The sequence below is a fragment of the Marmota monax genome, unplaced genomic scaffold, assembly GCF_021218885.2.
Source record: "Marmota monax isolate L192 unplaced genomic scaffold, Marmota_monax_Labrador192_F-V1.1 WCK01_AAM20220418_F8-fsc00040, whole genome shotgun sequence".
NCBI classification, from domain to species: Eukaryota; Metazoa; Chordata; class Mammalia; order Rodentia; family Sciuridae; genus Marmota; species Marmota monax.
In genome coordinates this window covers 2,000,846-2,010,423 of record NW_026692782.1, presented here as the reverse complement: position 1 = coordinate 2,010,423, position 9,578 = coordinate 2,000,846, and positions in this window count along the sequence as shown.

Here is a 9,578-nt window from a genome sequence, read left to right as displayed (position 1 = left end):
ACTGCTAATCTTGTATCTCTATATTTTTGCATATTCTCAACATTTTATATAAAAGAAGCATATGATATGTGCTCTTTTCACACAGTATAACATTTTCAAAGTTTGTCCAGTTGTGGCACATGTCATATTTCATTCCCAGTCTATGGATGCATCACAGTGTGTTAATCTATTCATTTGTGGTAGGAATTTGGGGAGTTGCTACCCATTGTGACTAAAGATGCTAGAGGAAAATTTATGTGATTTTTATTTGAAAACCTGTTTTTATTCTTTTGTATACATATCCAGGAGTGAAATTTCTGGATCCTATGATAATTCTACATTTAATTTATTGAGAAATTATCAAATTATTTTCCACATTGGCTGTATCATTTGACATTGTCATCAGTAATGTAAAGAGGTAAAATATTGCTAAATTACTCAAAGTTTAATGAATCTCCAATCTGAACACTATCTGGCTATCACATACACTCATGAATTAGGAACATTATAGTGTTAGCTTTTATCTGTTACATTATCTTACAGAAGTTAATGATTTCCTTTTATATTCAAAATGCTATTTACTTATTTTAGAGTGGTTTAAACTATTCACATTTTCTTCTGTAGTAAAATTAAAATTTTGTATTTTTTTGGAGGGATACTGGAGATTGAACTCAGAGGCACTCCACCACGGAGCCACATACCCAGCCCATTTTTGTATTTTATTTGGAGACAGGGTCTCCCTTATTTTCTTAGTGCCTCGCTTTTGCTGAGGCTGACTTTGAATTCATGATCCTCCTGCCTCAGCCTCCCCAGCTGCTGGGATTACCGGCCCAGCAGTAAAATTAAAAATGTCCTAATTGTCTGAATTGGCTTAGATTTAAACATTGCTGTATAGACAATTTCTTCTGGTAGTTGGTGATATAATCAATAACCAGATAGAGAACTTTACATTTTGGAACAGAAAGCTTATAGGAAGGAAGACTGCTTAGGTATAAACTGTTATTTTTTAAATTCATGCTCTCCAAGGAATTGTTTTGTCACTAGGCATCCTGAATTCTGACAGAAAAAATTTAGGCAATGGTATTTTAGTTGCCTTTTATTTTGCCTAACAGCTTCCTTGTCAGTACTTACTGAAACTATTCCCTTTTCATCACATCTTTCACATTACCTTAGCTCAGCTTTTTATGGAATGCTAAAATATTGCAATTATATGCTAGATGACTGCTTATGGCAATTTTAGGTTCTATCTCACATTTTCTTGAGCCGTTTTTGTGCTTCAACTATCATGGTCTCCAGTTGCAAGCTTTTATCTCACTTAGTCATACACATGCTTATGCTGGGTCCTCTCTGCCCCTGCTGGTTGGGTTGCCTGTGAGAGCTTGTCTCTGTTCCAACAAATGTGCAATGAGACAATTAAAACCTTCATGTAACCTCCGTTGAATGATCTGGATAAATGTTGATGAGTTTATGTTGACCTCTTTCCGACTTGAGTAAGCAAAAGCACATTGAACGTCATTCCTCAGAAAGTTTTATATGTTGGTCTTTGCAAAAGTTGAACAGATATGACAGATGACAATGGACAACAATAAACATAAACCATTAGTAGTCCCAAGCCTCAGTGTTGTACCAGTTGGAATCTTTATTATACAAAATCAACTCCAGAGTTCTAGTTTTGGTATGCCATGGTTCATCTGACAAGTACATTTTTCTCAATCCTCAGAATTGGGAGGGACAAAGATATTTTATGTTTCTATAGGAAGGACAGCAGTACACATTCACTGTATTGCCCCCAAATCCCATCACAAGATAATCCTCAGGAAGCATTATCATCTTAAGTATCTGCAAAACATCATGTTCCTTCATTATATCAATTAATAGTATCATATTTGATAAGCAAGAAGTAAAACATACTGTGGGTATATTAGTGAGATCTTCACATGTCTATTCTTACACTTACTGGATTACTTGGGATGCTGCAAACTCTTGTGTGGTTCAGAGCAAGAGAGGCAGTGATGTGAGTCCAGGTTGTGATGAAAGCTGCCTATCAACAGAACTGGTATTGCCAGAGGTAGTCATAATGGACAGTGATGCTGCATGATGGGTCACAACATAGTCCCCAAAGTTTCTGAAGCAAAACCTGCTACAGCAAAGGATGACTGCTTGATATTTAAAAAACATCCTTGTCATCCTTCTAGACCCCAGTACACTGACCGTCTGGCCATGGAATATCAATTGAGTATGAAATTTGAGTTGTTCATCATCATTTGGATAGTTTCAAATCCATAGTTTCCTGAGATTGGGAAGATGTGACAGTGGCATATTCAATATTATATGTACACTGTTCAGAGCAAATGTTTTTTTCAGGAATAAATATAAGCAGGTTGGGGGCAAAAGAAGTTGCATGACAAGTGTCCTGGATTCCCTCTGTTGCACCAATGCCTCTTCTGCAACTGTCACCTGTGGACTCATGAAGTGTTCCCCATGGTCAATTAGTACAATTAATAGAAGTAGAACAAATTGGGTGCATTTCACATTGTTTGGCTCAATGTCTTACTGTAGCTAAAATCGTGCTGCTGCCAATTATGGTGCCACATGAGGAGAATGTCTTTAAGGACATTAAAGAGGGGAAATTCTCCCAGGAAATCAAACTGCAAGTAGTTCACTTGTTTTTTTTTTCCTTGTATGGAGGGAGAAGTGGATGGAAATTGAATATCATAGATTACAAGACATTAGCAAATGGTTCAGCTGCTTTGTTAGAGGACTTAGAATAAATACACCAGAAGATCTAAGATAAAGAAGCTTAGAGCAGGGGCTGGGGTTGTGGCTCAGTGGTAGAGTGCTTGTCTAGCATGTGTGAAGCACTGGGTTTGATCCCATCACTGTACAAAAATAAACAATAACAACAACAACAACAAAAAACCCAAATAAATAGATAGCTAAAGGTATTGTGTCCATCCAGAACTAAACAGATATTTAAAAAAGAAAGAAGTTTAGAGCAGAAGCAGGTGGATGGACCATGTGAGTGGGTACGGAGCACATAAATCTTCCCACATCACATTAATGTCTGCTTAGAAAACATTTATTACAGAGGAGGTATTCAGCAACCAGCTGGATAGGACAATAGAATAACCTAACCTGTGAAATTCAGTCAGCCTCTTTCCTAAGTTAATCTAGTACTTGGGCAATGGTCCCATGAATAGAGTGACAGCAGTGATGGAGGCCATGACTGTGTCCAACAGAATCTGAAATGTGCCTTTGGTAAAGCACAGCCTGCCTGCAACAGACACTGACACTGGGCCTTCTATCTGGCACTTTGCTTTCACGTTGGCCATTTAGCCACTGGAGAAGACAGCATATTGTTCTCAGTGGAATTTATGATTATTTTGTATGTACTTATATTTCCTAAAGTGTCTCTGTAAGGAATGCCATCCAATAATTTACAAATGCCTGATTTATTGATATGGAATCTTGCTTAACATTGTTTCAGACCCCTTTTGTTTTGAAAGAGGTGCAACAATGGGTACATCACCATAAGATTCAATGATCCAACCATATACTGCATCACCCTGAAGCAGCTGGCCCAATAAAATAATGGAATGGTCTATTAAAGGCTTAATTAATGTGCCAGGACAAAGACAACTCCATATGGTGTTGGGGATGCAATCTTCTAATTTGTATTATATCACCAATGTGTGGTGCTCTGTCCAGAATCTAAGGGGTTTGACCTTTTAGTCATTACTTCCAGTGAAGCATTTTTGGAATTTATCGCTTGTGTCCCTACAATATTAAATTTTGCTAGATTGGAATCCTCATGACTCATGGGTGTGGCAGTTTCACTGAACCTGAAGCTACAATGTTCATTTTGGGGTGACAATAAACATTCCACTAAACCTTCACTTATAACTATTGGCTAAGTTTTTTTTTTTTTTTTTTTAAGAGATAAAGACAAAAAAGTTGATCCTGATTACTGTGACATTCTAGGGTTGACTGATACAAAATGGAATGAGAAAGTTTTTCTTTAGAAACTAGAATATTCATTGGGGGTGATTTTTTTTTTTTTTTTTTTTTGCCTTCATGAACAGTGATAATTGTGTATGGGCAATTAACAGCTTCTGTAGTCAAGAATAAGACAATTGTGGACTTTAGCTCCATAGGGATAAAGTATTGGTTGGAGTGTTGGGTGAGGGAGAGGCAATCTGGATGGAAAAACTGGTTCCGTGTTGGAATTGGGATTCTTATCCATTGTAAATCTTAGTAGTATCTTCTTATCTTTTGCACAGATCATGAACACACCAGCCTTAAGGTTCGGTGATGAACTGGGGCTTAATATAGGACACAAACAGAACCAAGCAGTGCAAAGGACAAATAGTGTTGACCATTTTTTAAATATTTATTTTACATTCTCTTTCTTCCACTGTTATTGCAGAGGCAATTAGCTGCATGTAGGTGTAGTCTGATAGCTCTTCATTCAACTGCACCACATATCTTTTGTTTTCTTCCCTTGTACTCTCCCACTGCTGCTGTTTGGAATTCCTGCAAGAGTCTAGTCAATTGATGCTGGTTCATGAACAAATCTGGAAGTGCAAAAGAATTAACATTCTCTTCCAGAGAAAGTTTTCTGATATCTCAAGACATCAGTAGGATACACTCCCAGTGGCACATGTGGTAACCTACTAAATAGCACATTCTCAGATTAACTTTTCCTCTTTCACTTTTCCCAAATCTGCTGTGTCTATTCCTTGGGGTCCCTTCCCCCAAATAAACTATATACTCACAAACAGACCTCTAGCTTTGTTTTTTGCAGTGAGAAAAGGTCAGATGTGGCTTTTCTATTTTCAGCCTTTTTAATTTCCATATATCTGACCTTACTATGACCTTACCAGGCAAATATCTCTAAAATATAAAAGAGATCATGTTACACCAGAATTGACCACTTTTTGCCAGATTCCAATGACTCAGTATCTCTTCCTGGCGTACATGACCCTGTTTACTGCTTGGAAAGTCAGAAGAACATGAAGGGTGAGGCCCTTGAACATCAAGGGAGGTAGTAGGAGTGTCTATGGACTGAAGTCCTCTGTTGCCTCTCCTTGATGTGGGTAGAATAACCCTTCACCAGCTATTTTCAGAAGAGGAAAAGAAGCTAAGCAAGAAATTATAGATTTTAAGAAAGATAATATTCTTCTTTGATTTAAGCATGTTTTTGCATTAACTGTATCAGAGACTCTAATCATTCTCATCCTGTTCACTCATTCATCTATTCATAAAACTCATATTGAGCAAAGAACTTAACTAATGCCTCTTATCTCAGTGATGTTCTATATTCAGGCAGCTTTTTCATTGTCTAGTGGGGGCTGGTTTTAGTTCATCTTAGCTTCTTCAGATTGGGGCTTATTAAGGATCATGAACCAAGGCTGGCAGGAAGATAGAAGACTGAGACAAAGAAATGTAGCCAGAAAAGTCTTCCCTGGGTACTTAAAAAATATTAACATATGTTCCTCATTATTTGGTAAGTGGTGCTTTGAGGTACAAAATTAGCAAACAAGGTACCTGAGCTTAATTATTCATCTCTACTCCTTATTATTTATGTGAACTTGGGCAATTTTCTTATTTTTATAAGTCTTCTTTTCCCTCATAAAATGAGGATGAAGAAATCTCTTCCAACTTGTTTGAGGATTAAATAAGACAATGTGATAAAAAGCTGATCCCAGTTTTTGGCTATGATAGCACTCAATAGATGATAGTTTCCTATCTTCACCCTCTTCCCATCACTATCTCATTGTGATAATCAACTGATTAATTCAATGAAAGAGGAAAAGCTATTGAATTAATCAGTTGTTTTTTAATGATAGAATTTATGGTTCTTGAGTTTTCTGGACACAGATCTTTAAAGGACCCGGGGATGATTGTGCCTGTGTTCACATTTCAACTTGTTTAGGGAGGAGTTTGGTAGATATGGAAGATAAGTAGTAGTAGAAGGGAAGTGGTCACATAAATTAAATATGTTAAGGATGAATAATTTTGAAAATGTCTATAATAATTGAAATTTGGAAATACAAAGAAAGGGTAAAAGTGTCTTGTCCTTATGTGAATATGTGATGTGAAGAAAGCCAGAATCCCTTTTTTGCCTTCTCCTATTCTCTTTTCAAATGTCAATATTACAGGAGTTGGGATGAATCTCTGGTCAAAAGAGAGATTAGGAAAGTTGGAAGAAATGGGATAAAGACATCTTTGGGTATTCTAGAGAATTATAGCAGAAGGTTTTCCTCTTTATTTTGCAATCGATTTCAATGGCTCTTCTTCATCATGACAGATATTTTTATTTTTTTGTTTTGTGATGCGGGGGATTGAACCCAGGCTTCATGCATGCTAGGCAATTTCTCTATCACTGAGCCATATCCCCTGCCCATGAGAGAGATTTTTTTTTCTCTCTCTCTCTCTCTTTGGTAATGGGAAGTCAGTGAACCCAAGAGTGTTTAACTACTGAGCAACATCCCCAGCCCATTAGAGCTCTCCCTCTCTTCCTCCCTCCCTCCCTCCCTCCCTTCATCCCTCCCTTCCTCCCTTCATCCCTCCCTTCCTTCCCCAGGAATTGAACCCAGGGATACTTAACCACTGAGCTACATCCCTGGCCATTTTTATTTTTTTAAATTTTAAGATAGGGTCTCACTAAGTTGCTTAGGGCCACGCTAAATTGCAAAGACTGGCTTTGAACTTGCGATCCCATGCTTTCATTAGGAATATCTTTTATGCCTAATGCTGCAAAACTGCACAGATGAAGGCTTAGGCAACAAGAAACAGGGTGCTTAGAACTTGCTGTGGAACCAAAGAAGTTTATCTGAGGAGACTTCTATGATTGACCAGAATAGAACAGGAGGCTGGACAGGAATTCTGACCAGGAATTAAGGTTATACATGTAGTAATGAAACTGGAGTTTTGAGATGAGATTAGATTCCCACTTCACCAATTTCTTTCTGGGTTCTTGCCTTGCAAATTTGAAAAATAAAATCCACAGACAATAGTGGAAGGGAAGAGTAAATACATTAGTATTTACTTAAGTGAGAAGAAAGAGAAAACCTGCCATGCCTCATACCATAAAAACCCATTTGGTGCTGGTTCTGGGTAGAGCATGATGCAAAATCTATGTTAAACAGGCATTGAAAACAGCACATTTGAGTTTTGATTCTTCCTATCAAATTCCATCTGGGTTCACCTCTACTTTCTTGCAATAGGCTTTGAGAGTACTCATTAATATTTCTATAGTTAGTCTCCATGTGTGGTTTCTGCATTTATACAAGAACTCAATTGGGACCAATCACTTCTGATTGCTGACCATCACTATTATTCAGTAAGAGCATTTTCTGGGCTATGGTCATCCAGGAAAGATTCACAGTGTCTGGTGCAGGACAATAATGAGAAACTATAGTGCAAACAATTGAATCAACAACAGAAAAAAGCTTATATTATCTAAAAGCCTTGTAATGTCATTGTATCTAATGTCAAGATACACTGGTTGTAGAATAAAGGTATAAATGACAGGCAGTATTTTTCCTGAGGAGGGAGTTGTCTAATCAGCCAAATCTTTCCTCAGAAGTAGAATAGGTCTCTGAAATAAGTCACTAACCCAAGTGGCACCTATGTGACAATATTATTAGTGTTCCTTTCTGCATGCTGGCTTTGGGGACTAGCTGATGACTATGGGGAAGGGAAGTGGATAGCTTTTTGCTATTAATGTGGTATGAGGGTTTTTCAGGCCAATGAAATTAATGGTTTAATGAGTACTGTTTGCATTTCATCAATTTTGAATTTGTTGGCTGATATAATCAGAAATGGAGAGGTCATAAGGTAAGGGTGAGTGTAGCCTTGTGGAAATCGGTAGGCTTTCTCAGAATGCAGTACCATCAGGGGACAGAAGTACAGTTAGGAAGAAGACTGCAATTTGTCTTTATGAGACGGTTTTGAAAGATGAGTGACTAGTCATGATTGTCAAGTCTGTGATTGTGAATGGTATTTTAATGGTCTGGACAAGATGTAAGTCTAAAAACAGGCATAGCCTTTGATATGTTGAGGGATGAGTCTGAAGGGTCCATTTCAGATTCAGGAACTGAACAATGATAAACTAAAAAGCTGTAAAAAGCCTCTTCTCTGTGAGACTGAAACAATGGCTTATAATGATCTCCACAGATTTCTTGAAAGGTATTCATTTTAATTCAAGGTTATCTCTGAACTCCTGGTCTAAAACGTTTAGATTTGATATTAAATTGATTAAAACATTCATAGACTATGTCTCAAATAGTTTTGGGCTTGACATTCCAAGAACTATAATTCTTCTTCTTCTTTTTTTTAAAGCCAGCTCAAATCTATAATTTTAGAAGTAGAAAAAAAAAACTTTTTAGATCATTCAATGTAAACTTCTCTTTTTAAAGATGAAGAAACATGGTATTTTGAAGAAGTGTAAAGTCATATGATACTAAAGTACCAGTTGTTTGTATTACCTTGAAATTTGTTCTTCCACATTTGATAAAGAAGTCATTTTATAAAAATTGGTAATGAAAAGCCTAATAAAGAAATACTGCATGGATCATATATCTAATATTTTTTCATCAGGATTTGATTGTACAGATGATCCTTAACTTATAGAGGATTTTGTTAAACCACTGCAAGTTGAAAATATCACAAGTTGAAAATTCATTCAATACACCTGACCATGTGGACGTTATAACTTGGCAAATGCTGTAGTTTGAATGTGGTTTGTCCTCCAAGGTTCAGGTATTGGGATGCTGGTTCCAAGGGTGGTGGTTTGGGAGACAGTGTGGAAATTTAAGGCCTGGGGACACCTAGTAGGAGATCTTTAGATTGGTTGTGGGCACTCCCTCATTAAACAGTCTCTCTGTTTCTTGTTTAGAGATGTGATCTCTTCCTCTCTCAAATGCTCCCAACTTGATGTGATATATTCAAAAGTGCCCTTACCAGAGATGAACTGATGTCAGTGCCATGTCTTTGAATCTCCTTAACTATGAACTAAAGGAACTTATTTTCTTTGTAAAGTTATTCTTCCTAAGAGTTTTCATTATAGTAACGGATGCATACAGCAATTAAGTGAACTGTAGGTACTGTTTACCTTCATGATTGCATGACTGACTGAGAGCTGCTGCTCAATGCTACTGCACAGCATTGCAAAAGAGTGTTCTAGTGCATATTGCCAGCTCAGGAAAAGATCAAATTTTAGAATTTGATATATGGTTTCTACTGAATGTGTGTGTGTGTGTGTGTGTGTGTATATATATATATATATATATATATATATATATATATATAATTTTTTTAATTTTTATTTTTTTGCATCATTCTAAAGGTGAAAAATCCTAAACTGAATCATTTTAAATTGGGAATTTAAACTCTTGCAAAAGCAGAGTTTGAAGAAATTGGCTTGTATCAGTTCTCATTTGGACTCTCTCAATAGACTACTGACTAGTCTTTGTGCTTTTGTTCTTGCCTATTTTCTACACAGTAGCCGCAGTCTTCTTTAAAACATGTACATCAGATTATCTGACTCCCTCACATCATTTGGAATACAATGGACATGTTTTATGATGGCTGAA